Source organism: Bos indicus x Bos taurus, chromosome 6 (assembly GCF_003369695.1).
Source record: "Bos indicus x Bos taurus breed Angus x Brahman F1 hybrid chromosome 6, Bos_hybrid_MaternalHap_v2.0, whole genome shotgun sequence".
Taxonomy (NCBI): domain Eukaryota; kingdom Metazoa; phylum Chordata; class Mammalia; order Artiodactyla; family Bovidae; genus Bos; species Bos indicus x Bos taurus.
In genome coordinates this window covers 98,222,695-98,242,776 of record NC_040081.1, presented here as the reverse complement: position 1 = coordinate 98,242,776, position 20,082 = coordinate 98,222,695, and the positions used below count along the sequence as shown (strand labels likewise).

The window sequence follows — 20,082 nt, the reverse complement described above, 5'->3', positions numbered from 1 at the left end:
TCTGAAGAAGAAAACCAACGTTGACAAGTATTAAAACAAATTCTAAAGACTATAATTGAAGAATGAGTTCCTGAAATAAAAAAGACTTGAAACCATTTGTTGAAAATTGACCTATCATGTGATATTTCAACAACAATATTTTATGTCAAAGGAAAATGAAAGTCACTCAGTTGTGTCCGACTCTTTGCGACCCCATGGACTATACAGTCCATGGAGTTCTCCAGGCCAGAAAACTGGAGTAGGTAGCCATTCCCTTCTCCAGGGGATCTTCCCAACCCAGGGATCATACCCAGATCTCCTGCGTTGCAGGCAGATTCTTTACCAGCTGAGCCACCAGGGAAGTCCATGTTTTCAAAAACTGACCTTAAATTATAAAAAAGACAGACAGTAAGCAATAATAATTCATTTACTATTGTCTTCATAAATGCTTCTTGAGGAGTCAGAGAACAAGCTTCAAACAAGCAAGATGACTAGAAACTAATGGAAAACATTAAATATATAGCTACTTATAGAATTAAGATTTAGTGAGGATTAAAAGGAGGGATTCTAGCATGTGATGGTTATATGATCTGATATTGCAGATTCAGTAAAACCACTAGAAAATGTGGGGAGAATGGGACTAACACCAGGCTTCCTCCAGTGGCTCAGAGGTAAAGAATCTGCCTGCAATGCAGGAGATGCAGTTTCAACCCTGGGTCGAGAAGATCCCCTGGAGGAGGAAACGGCAACCCACTCCAATATTCCTGCCAGGAAAATCTTATGGACAGAGGAGCCTGGCGAGCTACACTCCATAATGTTGCCAAGAGTTGGACATGACTGAGTGACTTAGTAGAAAGTGGACCACTGGCCAAAGGTGAAATTATTTAACTCTAACAGGATAAGCCTTGCAATGGATTTAAAATAATCAAGTATATTTAAATTATATTTGAAACCCATGAGTTTTCCTAAGAATCGAATTATCTTGAATACTGGATAAACACAAAGACCATTTTATATGAATAGAGAGTTGCTAACATCACAAAAGAACAAAAACTAGATTTGATGTATTTTCTCTGCCCACAATGTGGGAGACCCAAATTTGATTCCTAGGCTGGGAAGATCCCCTGGAGAAGGGAATGGCAACCCACTCCAGTATTCTTGCCTGGAGAATTCCATAGACAGAGGAGTCTGGTGGGCTACAGTCCATGGGGTCACAAAGAGTTGGACACGACTGAGTGACTAACTCTTTCACTTTGGTAAAATAACACAATGCCAAGGGGATTGAACCTGAGTTCTACACATGTTAAATTGAAGAGATAGATGGATAGGTAAAATAATAAAACCATACACTAAGAATTCTAAAGTGACTTTAAGCTTCAAAACTGTATAATTCTCTTGTAACATTAGTTGATGAGCAGGGCCTGAGATGAGATGAGTCCCCAAAGAAAAGAAGTTATTGTACTCCTGCTACCCTGAGGAACTGATATGTTTTCTCCTTATGGACAGGGCAACTGACAGTGCTTCGCTCTGACCTCATCGTTGGGTAACGACAAGTTTGTTCTTTTTTGTATGTTTGTGTCTAACTTGTGCCATTGTGACTTCCTTCTCAACCTCTTGGGCATGCCTATCTACTGAGCATACATAGTGAAGAATTAGAAAGGAAACAAAGGGTGAAACCTGAGTGTGGCCTGAACGCATAGATGTGGTGTTAACCTTCACTCTACAAAGAAATGAAGCATAAGAAGAAAAAGCAGAGAATGGGAGATGAGAGCTAGTCTACATGTATATGCATTGCCTATACCGGTCACCAACTTATCACCCAGCTTCGTCCCTTCTGCACCCAACTTATCCAAGTGCGCTGATGCATAATATTCTTTCATGAAAAATAGTACCGGTTTTATACTATTATATGACTAACTTCATTCAAAGGACCTGTAATTAGTGTCCATAGAAAACCATTATATTTAGAAGGAATCATATATTTTAGGGGCTTCCCCCGTGGCTCAGTGGTAAAGAACCCACCTGCAACGCAGGAGACACAGGTTCCATCCCTGGGTCAGGATGATCCCCTGGAGGAGGGCATGGCAACCTACTCCAGTATTCTCGCTAGGAGAATTCCATGGACAGAGGAGCCTGGCAGGCTATAGTCCATAGGGTCTCAAAGAATTGGACATGACTAAAGCAAATGAGCACGCATGCATACTATCTAGGCAAAAAAGAAAAGAAGAACCATAACATTTGATTTGGGTAAAGACCAGATTTCCTTCAGTAAGAAATCATACTATTTCCTCTGTTGAATAGAAACTACATTTTAAAATTCTCCTTCTGCTGAGCTACAGTATATCACATGAACCTAACAATCAACACAGCATTTCAGTTGTTTCCTTATTTTTCTGGCCTTTTCTTGATACTTGTTTAAAAATCTCCTTGTATTAGCCTCCTGAGCCTGTTGGAGTAATATTATGAAGCAAATGACCAGACATAATGACTTTCCAAGGTCCTTGTGCTTCCTTATTAACATTCAGTTAGCATAAGTCCTGACTTTATTATTGACTACATTGAATACACAAGACACTGACCTCTGCCATCTGTGACTAAATCTCTTCCTGCAGATCTATCAGAATAGTTTCATATATGGAGCAAGCAAGAGAAAACAAAGCAGCAGCCACTTATCTTTTCCGTCCCTAGAAACTTTAACACACTCACATCTGCAATCCAAAAAAGCAAAGAAAACCCCCTTTGCATTAATTACTATAAAATCTAGAGTGAGGGTTGGAGCATAACCAAGAAGGAAAATTCAAGACAACAACCCCAGATTCATCTTCCTAAACTAAGGAAAGACCACTGAATAAATAGATATTTCTGCCTGTCACAGAGCAAAATGACCAGCATATATAATTTATTGTTGTTGAGTCACTAAGCCATGACCGACGCTTGCGACCTCATGGACTGTAGCCCACCAGGCTCCTCTGTCCATGGGATTTCTCAGGCAAGAACACTAGAGTACAGGTTGCCATTCCCTTCTTTAGGGAATCTTCGTGATCCAGGGATCAAACCCAAGTCTCCTGCACTGCAGGTGGAGTCTTAACCATTGAACCACCAGGGAAGCCCAACCTAAAGTAATACCACTGAATAAACAAAATCAGATATTCCTGCCCAACACACAGAAAAATAACCAGCATATTTAATGTATTACAAAGCCTTAAAATCAACTGATAAGACCCAAGGAAGGCTTTGACTGGATAATAATGACCTTAGCCTGTGTGAATATGGGAAATGTGATGATTTCAGATTGTTTTACATTCCCATTTATCCTCATACACAATCATACTCACAGAAGGGCTGATGACACTTTCTGAGTAAAGTATAAGATGCTAATTGTATACCCTGGCCTTGAAGTTTTTGGTGAGCCCAGAAAGGGAAGCCAGGAAACAACTATGATACGATACCCTGAGCTTTAGCTGTGTCTTGATTCTGCCACAAACTTTGTGATGGAAAGTGACTCCAATTCCTTTCATCTCCATTTTTTTACTTGACAAATAATAGGATTTTAGATGATCTCATGCCGACATGAGCCATTTATGTAGAAATTTATCACCATTCTTTTTTTTTTTTCCTTGCCTCTACTAAATTGGATTATGCTTTTCTGGCATTACAGAAGCATACGATCCCATATATTATCTCTGCTACCAGACGTGAAATGATTTGGTCACATCTCAATTTTCAGAGATGGTAAAATAGAAAACCATGCCAATACAGGCTGTTGAAAGGGTGCAATTTCTCCTAGTATATTTAATTGAGCTTTTAATGGGGGAAAAAACAGAAGGAAAGGCAAAGACAGAAATGTGAGTAAGAAACCATGATTTGACCCAAATCTGGTGTATTCTAACATCGACCATCACTTATTCTTATACTTCAGGAAAACTGAGGCTTATCTGCTTCCTTCACCCCATTCCTTTGCCAGTCTACTTGACAAGCTAACAAATACAACTCAGAGCTGCAGAGTTGTAATCACATTTAGCTGTTAACACAGCTCTTTGAATTCAATTAGATCTGTACGTATGGATATGTATTCATGTATTATTACCATGTACTGATAAGATAACTAAATTTGAAGGAGATTAAAGATTTCTAAAAATTTATATGTCTGGGAAAACACTGAGAGGAGATCTCAAACCAGGTTTGGGGACTATAAATTCCCAATGTCTTTTTATTCCATAGCATGTCACACTGACTACCCCAACCTCACAATAGAAATTCTTAGGAAAAAGAATTCCTCATCTTAGAGAAAAGAATCTATCTCCTTCCTAGATTCATGTCAAAGAAATCCAAGACATGAGGGAGAGAGGTTAATGACTTCAGAAATAACTTGTGTACTACAGTACAATACTGAAAGAGAATCAGTGAAAGACAAGCAAGTTGCAAATTAGGAGAAAAAAAACAAGAAATTTGCATTAGTTGGCTATGTGTAAGCGGGAACTATGAAAAGATCACAAACTATGTTGAACATCTTCCCATGGAAGATGTTCCTCAACTATATTCCATTCCATTAAAATGTAAGAAGAAACAAGAAGAATTTAAATCAAATGTAAACATAACTTTAACAACTTATTCTTATTATAAAATTAATGCATGCTTAATCTTCTGAAAGTTAAAAATACAAACAAACAAACAAAAAAATATTACAACCCCCCATGATGTCTTCAACTCCCAACGATCATGATGATGTTGGTATGGGTCCTCTCTGGCTTTGCTTTCTATGCATAAAAACGTATTCTTTTTTCGGTACTCTACATAGAATTTAATAAGTGTTCTTTTTTCATAGCAATTCGATGTGACCATTTGTCTATATTACTGAGTATTTGATAACAGTATCTAAAGGGCTACTACAATGTATTCTGTTACCTGAGTATGCTAAAATTTAGCCAGTTTCATACTGCGTTGTGATACGTGATGAATATTTCACTGTGGTTTTAATTTGCATGTATTTATCTATCAGTTAGTGTAAATTCTTTTCCATATGTGCATTAAACATATGTAAGTCTTCTTTTATGAATCACTAATTTATATTCAAGAAAGAAATCTTTGGAAATGGTATACTACAGTAAGTCTGAATTGTAGGAATTATTTTTTCTGGAATTCTTTAATATAATGATCTAAAAAGTTCTAGGAAAACTCTGAAAACAGATGGAATAAACTAGATAAATACTTAAGATCCCTATCAAGCCTAAGTTTCATTTGTTTATTCATTTAATACTTTGCTGATGGCACCGCACTTCATCTAATCTACGTTTGTATAGTTTTCACATGCAATATTTTATCTGATCCTCACAGTAACACTATGAGAGGGACTATTGACCCAGCTCTATGAATGGCTTCAAGAAGCACAAGAATTCCTTCAATTGAACAAATAATTAATGTATTTATACACAAGTACATTTGTTTACCAGAGAACGACCTGTAGCTTTCATCAGAACCTTGAAGGCTGAGAATCAGTGCCTTGTGAGAAAGAGAAGGAAACTCTTTTTTAGCTCATTTTAAAGTAGGAAAAAAGATCCCCTCCTTAAAGTTAATTTCCTCGTCTAAAGTCTCAAGGATAATAAGCAGTGGACTGAGGACCAGCTCGAGTTCCAAGTTCAGTGCAATGCCTGCTGTACCTTAAGTGGATAGAGGAGTTGTACAGATGTCACACATCATTCTTGTCTCAAGAGCATAATGGCTACTATAAGAGCCAAGACTTACATGTGAAAAGTTAAAGCAAAGAATATCACATTCCAATATGAGATTTCTTAAGACCTATTGCCAGATAATAAATCATTTGAATTGCAGAAATTATCTGAAAATTTCAGAGTAGCCTTTATATATAGGAGAAGATCTAGATCTGAAATTTAGTAAGATGAACAGGAGGAAAGGGAATTTGTGAAGAGGAGGAAGAAATGTAAGACCATAGGTCCAAGAGTGGGTTTGTGTCTGTTCCACAGGCATTCGGTAGACTATTGTGACTTTGGGGAAGAATTTATACATAGACATGATATGCTGAGTGTTGGAACCACTCAGTGGAAGTTTGTATTCTGGGCCTAACATTTGCTTGTTGTATTACATCAGAAAAGCTATTCAACAAACCTAAGTTGCCCCTTATTCACCTGGAAAATAAGGATGATAGTACTGACCTTGAAGGGAAGTTTTAATGAAATTGCCAGAGAAGCATATGACATAGCACTTTTGATACAGCAGAGTCTCTCTATACACACCCACCCCCAAGAAAAACATACATTTGAAAAGGTTAGTTGAGACTAGATTTTCGCGAACATTGAATGCAAGACTGAGAGTTTAAAAAATCTCTTAAGATTCGTTGCACTGAATGGCAATGATACAATACAAACAGTATTTTACAAAGATTACTTTTGACATATGCGGGCATTGATCGGTTAAAAAGTGGAGAGAAATGGAGTTGAGAAGAATAGCCAAGTGACTGTTTAAACGTTCCAGGCCTAAGAAGTAGTAATGTCTGATTTTAATGCTAACATGAAGACTAGAAAGACAGGTACAAACAAAAAGAGGTACTTTGAGGGATTTGTTTGGCTGTGAACAAAAAAAGAAGGAGAAAAAAAGATAACTGTGAGTGACAATACTTAAGAATGTCAGAAATAAGAGCTAATTAGGAAAGGTGTTTTGTTTTAAACAAATTGAGTTTGACGTGAGAACATAATGGCAGGTTCCAGCCAAAAACCACTCGAGTTAATGTAAGCAGAAAAATTTAAAACAGGGAGTTAAATGCTTCAAAATAACTAGAAACGCTAGAGAAGAGGATTCCAGGCTGGGCCTCTAGCAACAGCTACTAAAGAAATACTACTGAGCTGGTCTGCCATGGAAGTTTCTACCTGGGCCACTAAAAAGATGATAGGAACTCAGGACACTGCCTGGTAATTCTAGTGTCAAGAATCCACCAACATAACTGTGATCCAGAATCATGAAGCTGGTGCAGTCACTACAATTGCTCTCCGTAGCCACAAGCAAGTGACAACCCTGATCCAGTGTTGCAGAAAAGTTCAACGCGTGTCTGTAGCCCTGGTGGATAGCATCTCTCTGCCAAAGCAGCTGGACTGTGGGCTCATTTCTGCCTTCCCAATCTCACAAGAACACATCTAGTAGGCAGAACCTATTTTTAACCCAGGAGCCCAGCTACAAGATAATCTGGAAAATGCAGTGGTTTGTTTCTAATATTTTTTTTTTTTAGTTTTCCAGACTCTGCATTTTAGGAAGGCCCAAGGGAATGCAGTTGGAATGGAGATAATACCAAGCTACTATGTCCACCATGAAGTTTCTGTGTAAATATCCAGGGTAATTGAATAAGTATGGCCAACATCCACAAGAGATTGCAGCTAAAGATAAAGGGTGTGTGTGTGCCTTTGTGCTAAGTCCCTTCAGTTGTGTCCAACTCTGTGCGACCCTGTGGACTGTAAGCCTGCCAGACTCCTCTGTCCGTGGGATTCTCCAGGCAAGAATACTGGAGTGGGTTGCCATGCTCTCCTCTAGGGGATCTTCCCGATATAGGGATGGAACCTGCATCTCTTCCATCTCCCACAAGGCAGGTTCTTTACCACTAGCACCACATGGGAAGCCCAAAGATAAGGGTATTAGAGTAAAAAAGAGAGAGATTATATTTGGCCTAATTTTCTGTTTAAATATCATATAGGAAGGAATGACAAAGCTCGAAAGACAACCGAAGTTTACAACTATCTGTATACAAATTATCGAATTTATCACAGAATGAATACCTTTAGATGTCCATCAGGGCAGGACCAAAAAAAGGGCATGGGCCAAGGGCACCCAACCATTACCTACAAACAACTGACGCCACGTGTGATTTCAGAAACACTGGGAGGTCCTGATGGCTAACTCCCCAACACCCTCCCACTCCATGAGATTAACCTAAACCAATTAAGCTAGTAGTGTTCCCCTTGCAGGTAACCGTCTTAATAATGTACCAAAGAGTTCATTCTGGCCATTGTCACCAACAGTGACACTGCATGGCAGTGATGGGGGAAAGTTTCTCACTCATAGAGAGTGACAAAGTGAGAAAGGTATGCTCTCATGGTTCTTCTGGTCATTGTTGGTTTTGGATGAGACTTCTGGAACTGATGCTGTGATCCTGCCTGAGAATGAAGCCAAACAGTGGCAGAGGTCAGAGCCAAGAGAATCCCATAGGAAAAAACCTAGCACCCTAAAGAACTACTACACAAGGAACCCTACCCGTCCCTTGCGTTCTTGTTCACTTGGGCAACATGAGCAGAGTTTTCTGTTGTGTGTGCTCAGTCACCCAGTCGTGTCTGACTCTTTGTGACCCTATGGACTGCAGGCAACAAGGCTCTGCTCTCCATGGGATTTCCCAGGCAAGAATACTGGGATAGGTTGCCATGCTCTCATCCAGGGGTTCTTCCTGACCCAGGGATCTGTTACTCACAGTCAAAGACATCTTTGATTCCAGTACCACATTCCCCAGAACATTGTACTTTTGATTCTCAGCCAGTTTTCTCTAGCTTTCTAGTTTTCTCTGCAAATAATAATCTCTATATTTTAATGGTATAAAAATTATATGTATGGAATACCATTTGATAGCTGCCTTTATTCTTTAAGATTATTATATTCAATTCAATTATTGAATTCAATTGAATGAAAAATTTCATACTATTCTCCAAGATTAAACTGAACTCTCGGTCTGGAAGATCCTCTGGAGAAGGAGATGGTTACCCACTCCAGTATTCTTGTCTGGAGAATCCCATGGACAGAGGAGCCTAGCGGGCTACAGTCCATGGGGTCACAAAGAGTAGGACATGACTCAGTGACTCACTTTCTTTCAATTTTCTAGGCCTTATCCCTGGATAAAATATTTACATCATGAAGGTAAGACACCAGAAGTCATGATCTGGCCCTGAACAGATTCTTACTTCATGCCCTCAGCTTAACTTAAGGCATACTATAACATCTTAAAACAAATCACTGCTTTAATTTTAAGGATCTTATTGAGAACAAAATTTCTGCATCTCCCATAAGGTTCAGGTAATAAATTTGTTTCAGACTTAATTACCAGGAACATTTGTCCTTTCTGAAGAACATATGTTTTCCTTTTCAAAGATAATGAGAATATTTTATACAATCTCTTTTTTCTCCATCCTTGTCCCCAACCTCGTACCAACTTTTCCTAATTGTTACCATCCTGCTTGTTTTAGGCTTCCCCTTATTCTGCTCCCCTACTACACACACTTCATTGTATAGGATTCGAGTGGAAAACTACATATCCTTGAAGAACTGAAGTGTAAGCGGTAGGGTGAGGGTAAGAAAGACAGGAGGGCTACAAGAAGGGGGAGAAGTTTAGCAGAGAGAGTAGGGGAAGGAAAAAAGGATGGAATAAATGGGAAAGGAAGAGAAGAGGGGAAGAAAGAGAGTACAAAAGAGAAGAAGGAAAGAGAAAAGCAAAGATAAAGAAAGCGAGATAGAGTCTCACTGGAGAAGAGTACCTCCCAGTTTGCATGGCGTCTATGCTGGTTCCTCCTCCTCCAATCCTGCTCATTTAGAAGATGGTGAAATTCAATGATCAGGGAGACAGCAATTAAGAAACTGTCATGGAGGCAACCTAAATGTCCACTGACAGATGAATGGATGAAGAAGATTTGGTATAATGGAACGCTATTCGGCCATAAAAAGGAATGATATTGGGTCATCTGTAGTGACATGGATGAACCTAGAGACTGTCTTACAGAGGGAAGTAAGTCAGAAAGAGAAAAACAAATAACATATATTATCACATATATGTGGAATCTAGAAAAATGGTACAGATGAATTTATTTGCAGGGCAGGAATAGAGATGCAGACAGAGAGAATGGATGAGTGGACACAGAGGGAGGGGAGGGAATTGGGATGAATTGGGAGACTGAGATGGAAGTATGTGCACCGCCACGTGTGAAATAGATAACTAGTGGGAAGTTGCTGCACAGCATAGGGAGCTCAGCTCTGTGCTCTGCGATGACCTAGGTGACTGTGATGGTGGAGGGGTAGGGACGAGGGGTAGGTCCAACCGGGAGGGAATATATGTATACATACTGCTGGTTCACTTCATTGTTCAGCAGAAACTAACACGACATCGTAAAACAACTATACCTCAATTTTTTAAAAAAGAAACTTTTCATAATCAAGCATTAGTAATAACTGTTAGAGAGAGGACATAAAACTCCCTCCTGTTTTCTAATTGAGTTGTCTTTCACACGTACCATACCAGGTGATAAGAAAACTCAGGAAAGGACATGCTCTACACAAGGCCTCTCATCCATGATGACTGGGGTCGAGGGATCAGAGGAGGCCCTACATTCTAGCCAATTAGCATAGTAGACCATTAGCCTGAGTCTGGTTATCAGGGGAAAGAAGTGATGACTCGGCGCTCAGAGAATCTGGCTGCCAGGATACAACAGGGGACAGAAAATAAGCAAACAGGCTGGAAGACCTTGGAGGAGAAACCTGAAAACCTGACAGGAGAGGGCAGGCAAAAGAAAGCACCCAGACTATTTATTTCCTACAACACATTAGTGGCCCAACTCAGCTAAACTAAGATGGCTTCTTAGTAGCAGAGATGAGTAAGATTTAACTTTTTAAAAATTAATTAATTTATTTTAATTGGAGGCTAATTACTTTACAATATTGTAGTGGTTTTGCCATACATTGACATGAATCAGCCACAGGTGTACATGTGTTCCCCATCCTGAACACCCCTCCCATCTCCCTCCCCACACCATCCCTCTGGGTCATCCCAGGGCACCAGCCCTGAGCACCCTGTCTCATGCATCGAACCTGGACTGGCGATCTATTTCACATATGATAATATACGTGTCAATGCTTTTCTCTCAAGTCATCCCACCCTCGCCTTCTCCCACAGAGTCCAAAAGTCTGTTCTTTACATCTGTGTCTCTCTTGCTGTCTCACATATAGGGTCATCGTTACCATCTTTCTAAATTCCATATATATGCATTAGTATACTGTATTGGTGTTTTTCTTTCTGGCTTACTTCACTCTGTATAATAGGCTCCAGTTTCATCCACCTCATTAGAACTGATTCAAATGTATTCTTTTTAATGGCTGAGTAATACTCCATTGTGTATATGTACCACAGCTTTCTTATCCATTCATCTGCTGATGGACATCTAGGTTGCTTCCATGTCCTGGCTATTATAAACAGTGCTGCGATGAACATTGGGGTACACATGCCTCTTTCCCTTCTGGCTTCCTCAGTGTGTATGCCCAGCAGTGGGATTGCTGGGTCATATGGCAGTTCTATTTCCAGTTTTTTCAGGAATCTCCACACTGTTCTCCATAGTGGCTGTACTAGTTTGCATTCCCACCAACAGTGTAAGAGGGTTCCCTTTTCTCCACACCCTCTCCAGCCCTTATTGTTTGTAGAATTTTGGATAGCAGCCATTCTGACCAGTGTGAGATGGTACCTCACTGTGGTTTTGATTTGCCTTTCTCTGATAATGAGTGATGTTGAACATCTTTTCATGTGTTCGTTAGCCATCTGTATGACTTCTTTGGAGAAATGTCTGTTTAGTTCTTTGGCCCATTTTTTGATTGGGTCATTTATTTTTCTGGAATTGAGTTGCAGGAGCTGCTTGTATATTTTTGAGATTAATTCTTTGTCAGTTGCTTCATTTGCTATTATTGTCTCCCATTCTGAAGGCTGTCTTTTCACCTTGCTTATAGTTTCCTTCATTGTGCAAAAGCTTTTAAGTTTAATTAGGTCCCATTTGTTTATTTTTGCTTTTATTTCCATTACTCTGGGAGGTGGGTCATAGAGGATCCTGCTGTGATGTATGTCGGAGAGTGTTTTGCCTATGTTTTCCTCTAGGAGTTTTATAGTTTCTGGTCTTACATTTAGATCTTTAATCCATTTTGAGTTTATTTTTGTGTATGGTGTTAGAAAGTGTTCTAGTTTCATTCTTTTACAAGTGGTTGACCAGTTTTCCCAGCACCACTTGTTAAAGAGACTGAAAAATATGAAATGCTTCATGAATTTGAGTGTCATCCTTGTGCAGGGGCCATGCTAATCTTCTCTGTATCATTCCAATTTTAATCAGCTGAATTTCCTGGCCAAACTGATAAACACCAATCCCAACCTGAGGATTATTTTTTCCTGTTAGCCATATTCAGTAAGGGAGATCCATTATCCTTTAGAAAATTCTACAAGATACACAGACGTCATTTACTATATCATACAGCACTGTGTTCAGTATCATGGTGAATCAAAAGAAAATCAGCCTTTGTTTTACCTGGAGGTTAAAAATCAGGCTGACTCCTGAAGGTGAATGTGGAGGATAAATGAACTCTCTAAGGTTTCACCAAAACTCCTCCTTTATTCACAATCAGGAATTGCCTTTAGAAAGTGAAGGCATGGTGACAGCTCACTTATTAACTGAAACTGCAATTCAGGGCCACAATCCTCCACTTCAAGTACTTCAGATGTTGCAATAAGACACCCTTACCTGCTCACCATAGGTGAGGAACACGTGAAAATACAAATCCCAGTTTTCTATATTAGAGCAAGAAGACAAGGTAAATATAGTCTGAACAATTTATTGCAATAATTTTCAAAGTACTAGGTTCTGTGTATTTAAAATTAAATATGGCAGAGGTAGGGGTTACTTTCCCAGTGGTCTAGTGGTTAAGATTTTGCCTTCCAATGCATGGGGTGTGGGTTTGATCCCTGGTCAGAGAGCTAAGATCCTGCATGCCTAAGATCCCACATACCTCATGGCCAAAAACCAGAATATAAAGCATAAGCAATATTGTAACAAATTCAATAAAGTCTTTAAAAAAAAAGATATTAAAATAATCTGGGCTTCCCTGGTGACTCAGATGGTAAAGAATTCGCCTGTAATGCAGGATCCCTGGGTCAGGAAGATCCTTTTGAGAAGGGACTGACTACCCACTCCTGTATTCTTGCCCAGAGAACTCCATGGACAGAAGAGCCTGGTGGGCTACAGTCCATGGGGTAACAGATAACAAAATTAAATTAAATGGAGGAAAGAAGATGAACATGGCAACTTAGGTAAGATGAATGATTTGGATAAGTTTTTAAACTCATCCAGCAACCTATAAAAAGAGACAAATGGACAGGTCACCAGGCTGATGGCAGGTAAGCACTAAAGCATGGATGGAGAACACAGGCCATACTGCTGATGCTGCTCTGTGCTGACTGACAGCACTGAGTGCCATTAGCAACATCACTGTTATCTCACCTTAAGTGAGACTGAAAACTACTCCAGGGAGGCGTGAAACCACTTAAGCAAATGTCAACAATGAGAATTCTTGGTCTATCTTGTTTGTTTTCATCTCCACCAAAGTTACATGAATAAAGTACTCTCTATTAAATGTCATGAACGAAGAAGTAAAAGTTTGAGCCACATTACAAAACAAAGCCAAAAAAATTAGTAGACAAGAGAAATGTCTGCAGTCCAAATGAAAATTACAGTTACCAATAGTGCAAATCGATACAGAAAGCTATTGATAATAAACCCCAGATGACAATCAATTGATAAAATCTTAAGAACTCTGAATGAATAGAAATCAGAAAGAAAATGACTTCATTGGGTAAATCAGATAACTATGTAGCTCATCTCAAAAAAGGAAATAAAATAAAATCTGACTTCTTAATCTTAATTTTAAATGATTATATATATTCACCTTGGACTTGAGAGCAAAAGAAATGCTGATTCTAAAATAAACATTGCTGTCACATGTTGGTGATCCCATGGAAATATCGTGGGTTAGGAGGAGAGATAGGAAACCCAGATTTAATGTCCTTTGGGAAAACTAATGAACTGGTGATTTACCTCCAGAGACTAGAGAAACTGAAAACTCAACTCAAACTATAAAAAGAATACATCAGTGGTTTGTTCTCAAGTTTCTTTAGAAAGTAATTGCTTCTCTTGAAAGTAGTAAGTGCAAATGCATGGGATTCTTAAGAAACAATGAAATTTATACCTATGAATTTTATATTCCTTTATATTTTTGCCCCTGTAATATTTTTACATCCTCTTCCCAATCTGTGATTCTTGCGTTCCATATCACTTTTCAACTCAATAATTTAGGTTGAAAAAGATTCCCCAAAAATATATTAAAAATTCATTACAAATTTCCATTAACTATCTTAGAGGGGGAGCCTGTATTTCATTGACTGTAGTTTATGCAAATAGGATCAGAGGAATTAACATATTGGAAGGAGCTGACATTTGTCCTGATATATTGAATCGTTAGCATGACAGAATCACTTAAGCTGGATTCACTAACATCAGGTTTCCTCTCATTATTGACCCCTACAGAGTAGGCTCTGACAAGTGGAACTGCTGCAAAGTTCATTAATAATGTGGAATAAATCAATTGTTCAGGAAATACTGAAAACAGATGACACTGAACTCATGCATTTTGCAAGTTCAGCATAAATACATCCCCACCAAGGACACAGACTCTCTGCATGTCCTTTTCTGACCTACCCATGGAACCTGGTCTTCAGCCTCCCTTGTCCTCAAGCATCCCAGGGGGATACAGCTCTTGCGCCCCCTGGGAACACAGCAGGCCAATGGACATTCAAAAAGAATAGCCTCAGGCCTGAAGAGAAAGGCCATGGAGGCGTCTATAAGATTTACAAACATAAGGTGAGTGACGACCATGACTTAGGATGTGTTCCTGGGCTTTTTTCACATTTCTGGTTACTATTTCAAACATGCTATTTCTATTCGCTACCGACTCAATGGACATGAGTTTGAGCAAACTCCAGGAAGTGGTGAAGGACAGGGCAGCCTCGTGTGCTGCAGTTCCCGGGGGTCACAAAGAGTCGGACACAACCGAGTGACTGAATGACAACAACTAAAAGAAACACAGTTTGTCTGGGTTGAAGAGTATTAGCAGGAATATGGAAAGGCCAAGAAGATAACCTGGTCTATGATGCCGGGTCAGCTGCTTCTAGAACGTGAAGAATCCCTTACTACAGATGTTCCCTATGGCTACAGGCAACAGCATGCTTTCTAAGGACAATCTCTGTTCATATTACTAGGGTCACCTCAACACTCTTCAAATTGTAATCACTTAAATAACTTTCTCACCCAGAGGTTTTAGTTTAAATATGTCTGTACTCCCAAAACCTTTAGCAGTGTGTCTTTCTATATTATACCATAAAGACAGGGAAATCTGGCGCGCTGCAGTTCATGGGGTCATAAAGAGTCGGACACGACTTAGCGACTGAACAACAACAAATAATCAGCTACTGTTAGTCTATGCTATTGGGGCAGAAATAACATGGATAAAGGAAATCCACAGAGAACCTCAAAATCATCTGATTTTAGCCAATAGATTCAACTTCTCACACATCAAGCCTCAAATTGAAGCTCTTTTCCTTGATTGATTTTTTTTTTTCCTTAGCCTCAGAATTGCTTAATAGAAATGCTAATGAGCAGTGCAATAACCAAAAGAAAGGTGGAAAGAGAAAAGGAAGAGAATTAACAGAAGAGAATAATCTATGAGGTAAGAGACTGGCTATAATCTGATGAGAATGACTTACCCAGATTCATAAACTAGTGACATAGTCCTGTATATGTTACCTTTATTTTGTTTTTATCAGACTATTTAAAAAGTGAGCTCAGACATTTTAAACATTGCACAACAGAATTCTTGAGAGAAAAATGGACATGAAAACATTCCCATTAAATTGTTTTTGGTTTTTCTTGCCATGTGGGGATAGCTTGGTTGGGGGAGGTGAGGGAGTAGTAATATTTAGTGTTTATATTAAACCTAATTGCTTTGGTATTCAAGAGAAATCTAAGTAAGTTTTCAGTTAATTTTTTAATTGAATTATCTATAAAGATTTCATATACCTCAGAGCTTCTGTGAAATGATTGACAGAAGTCCCAGAGTACATGAAATCAAGGCTCCCTCTGTGAGTGTGGCCTTCACAGGTCCCTAGGTGGTTCTTCTTCTTCTTTAGGTCTCCATATAAATGTTGCCTCTTCAACATCCCAAACCATCCCAAACCAGCCTTCCTTATTATTCCTTAGGTTCACACCCTTTTAATTTTCTTTCTAGTCCTTTGTTGTTCAGTCACTAAGTCCTGTCTCACTATTTGCGACCCCATGAACTGCAGCATGCCAGGCTTATCATATTGTAATTGCTATGCTTGTTTTAATTGACTTCCTGGTGGCTCAGATGGTAAAGCATCTGTCTACAATGCCGGAGACCTGGGTTTGATCCCTGGGTTGGGAAGATCCCCTGGAGAAGGAAATGGCAATCCACTCCAGGACTACTGCTTGGAAAATCCCATGGACAGAAGAGCCTGGTAGGCTACAGTCCATGGGGTTGCAAAGAGTCGGACACGACTGAGTGACTTTACTTTCACTTTCACTTTTCATGCTTGTTTTAATTAGTTTATTTCAAATTTTTTAGCTCCCACTTAACTAGGATGTAAGTTCCATGAGCACAGTAACATTGTCCATATTTTTCATTATAGTGACTTGTAGAATGGTAATTTGTTGTTGTTATCATTGTTGTTCAGTCTCTAAGTCGTGTCCAACTCTTTGTGACCCCAAGGACTGCAGTATGCCAGGCTTCCTGTCCTTCACCATCTCACAGACCTTGCTCAATCTCATATCCATTGAGTCGGTGATGCCATCCAACCATTTTGTCCTCTGTTGTCCCCTTCTCCTCCTACCTTCTATTTTTCCTAGCATCAGGGTCTTTTCCAAAGAGTTGGCTCTTTGCGTCAGGTGGCCAAAGTATTGGACTTCATTAAAGCATCAGTCCTTCCAATGAATATTCAGGACTGATTCCCTTTAGGATTGACTGGTTTGATCTCCTTGCTGTCTGAGGGACTCTCAGGAGTCTTCTCCAACACCACAGTTCAAAAACATCAATTCTTTGACACTCAGCCTTCTTTATGGTCCAATTTCTTTATGGTAATAAGCATCAACATTTGTTAAACATATGAATAAATAAGAATGTGAGTATTTTACATACATCCAGCAATCCATCTATTCATGTTTTCTTTGTTTCTTAGAATTTGCCATAAAATCTCATCCTAATTATGATTTTTTGTACCCTCTCCAGAACCAAAGTAATCCAACCAGTTTAAAATTCTGGACAGAAGAATTCTACACACACACACACTCACTCACATACAGAAATATTTTAGAAGCCTCTGTTTTAAGTGTAATCATTAACATTACAGAGAATTTGAGTAGCATTTTCATTTGTTCAGTTCAGTTCAGTCACTCAGTCGTGTCCAACTCTTTGTGACCCCATGAATCACAGTACTCCAGGCCTCCCTGTCCATCACCAACTTCCAGAGTCTTCTCAAACTCATGTCCATCGAGTTGGTGATGCCATCCAATCATCTCATCCTCTGTCATCCCCTTCTCCTCCTGTCCCCAATCCCTCCCAGCATTGGGGTCTTTTCCAACGAGTCAACTCTTCACATGAGGTGGCCAAAGTATTGGAGTTTCAGCTTCAGCATCAGTCCTTCCAATGAACACCCAGGACTGATCTCCTTTAGGATGGGCCAGTTGGATCTCCTTGCAGTCCAAAGGACTCGAAAGAGTCTTCTCCAGCACCACAGTTCAAAAGCATCAATTCTTCGGTGCTCAGCTTTCTTCACAGTCCAACTCTCACATCCATACATGACCACAGGAAAAACCAGAGCCTTGACTAGATGGACCTTAGTTGGCAAAGTAATGCCCCTGCTTTTGAATATGCTGTCTAGGTTGGTCATAACTTTCCTTGCAAGGAGTAAGCGTCTTTTAATTTCATGGCTGCAATCACCATCTACAGTGATTTTGGAGCCCAAGAAAATAAAGTCTGACACTGTTTCCACTGTTTCCCCATCTATTTCCATGAAGTGACGGGACCAGATGCCATGATATTCGGTTTCTGAATGTTGAGCTTTAAGCCAACTTTTTCACTCTCCTCTTTCACTTTCATCAAGAGGCTTTTTAGTTCCTCTTCACTTTCTGCCATAAGGTTAGCAAAGCAAAATAAAAATTCTCTACTTAAGTTTTTATAAAGTTTCCATTAAGTGTCTAGCAAGTTTCTACTAAGAATGCAATAAGAAGAAATCAGGTTCATCTTAAAATGTGACAGCCCAGAGAATCCTTGACATTCAGTATTCTATATCACAGTGTAGCACCAGAAATCACATTTACAAACTCTATAATGGTAATCATTTCACAATATATATCACGTTGTACATCTTAAACTTACATGTTATATCTCAATAAAAATTGCTTTAAAAAGAAATCACACCTAAACTGTCTCCCAGTTTTTATTCACTCATTCATTTATGGAACCAATACTTACTTTGGGTTCCACTTATATTCCAGAGACTGGCCACCCCTGTGGTTGTGGTGAAGACAATATAGACACAGAGATTAAAACCACCTCATAGAGTGGATATATGCACATGTACAACTGATTCACTTTGCTGTACAGTGAAACTAACATGGCATTTTAAATCAACTATAAAAAAAATTTTTAACTGTCTTCATATATGAAAACTCACTTAACACATGAATAACTCTTTGCAATATAGGAAATGCTTTTGAATCTACTGTTTCTTTAAAATCCCAAGCCCAATTTTTGGCTTTTTGAAAATACCAAAGCATAGCTTCTAGGCCCAAGATTCCAGGTAACTAAAGCAAAGAGATCCTGAGGCTCAAAAACTAGAAAAATAAGACCTACCCAAATTTAAATGTAATAAAATTACATTTGTAGAATATGAGACAATTTAAAAATCTAAAAGATTCTGCACTTAGATTTCTCCACAATATATTGAAATTCTTATGTCTCTCCAAAGAAATGAAATAGATAAACACACAAGGCACTTGACATGGCATTTATTCAAATCAAATGGCAACAAATTTTAAAAGCAGGCCCATAGTTGGACAATAAAGAAGGCTGAGTGCCAAAGAATTGATGCTTTTGAACTGTGGTGTTGGAGAAGACTCTTGAGAGTCACTGGGACAGCAAGGAGATCAAACCAGTCCCTTGCTCCTTGGAAGAATAGCTATCTCAAACCTAGACAGTGTTTTGAAAAGAAGAGACATCACTTTGCTGACAAAGATCCATATGGTCAAAGCTATGGTTTTTCCAGTGGTCAGGTATGGATATGAGAGTTGGACTAAAAAGAAAGCTGAGTGCAGAAGAATTGTGGTGTTGAACTGCGGTGTTGGAGAAGACTCTTGAGAGTCCCTTAGACAGCAAAGAGATCCAGCAAGTCCATCCTAAAGGAAATCAGTCCTGAATATTCATTGGAAGGACTGATGCGAAAGCTGAAACTCCAGTATTTTGGCTACCTGATGCAAAGAGTCAACTCACTGAAAAAGACCTTAATGCTGGGAAAAATTGAATGCAGGAGGAGAAGGGGATGGATGACAGAGGATGAGATGATTGGATGGCATCACTGACTCAATGGACGTGAGTTTGAGTAAGCTCTGGTAGTTGGTGATGGACAGGGAAGTCTGGTGTGCTGCAGTCCATGGGGTCGCAAAGAGTTGGACACGACTGAGTGACTGAGCAACAACTAAAATAAAACCAAAAGGAGTGAAATAAATCAGACAGAGAAAGAGAAATACTGTATGATATCACTTATATGTGGAATCTAAAAAAGCTGAACTTGTGGAAAGACTAGTGTTAATATGTTTGATTACCAGAGGCTGAGGAGTGGGGAAAATGATGAAGGTGGTCAAAGGATATGGGGTGGGAAGATCCTTTGGAGGAGAACATGGTAACCCACTCTAGTATTCTTGCCTGGAGAATCCCTAGCAGGCTACAGTCCATTGGGTTGCAAACAGCTGGACACTAACTCTTTGGGGTCACAAAGAATTAGACACTAAGCTGCTGAAGCAACTTAGCATGCACACATGCGATGCAGAAAAAGTCACCAAATATGAGCAAGGCACTATATGCTAGATACTATACCTACTACTGGGTTATCCAATTTAGTGCTCATACTAACAGAGGGAAATGACTCAGCAAGATTAATTAGTTTGCTTCATGTCTGCTTCATATCTTACAGCT

The 20,082-nt window shown here is 39.3% G+C and overlaps 1 non-coding gene across 1 annotated transcript; it reads right to left on the bottom strand.

Annotated features, from left to right (window-relative positions):
• Nucleotides 1-12,014: 12,014 nt before the first annotated feature.
• Nucleotides 12,015-12,124, bottom strand: LOC113894848. The gene has a single exon (XR_003511686.1). It is a non-coding gene; the product is annotated as a U6 spliceosomal RNA (small nuclear RNA).
• Nucleotides 12,125-20,082: the final 7,958 nt, after the last annotated feature.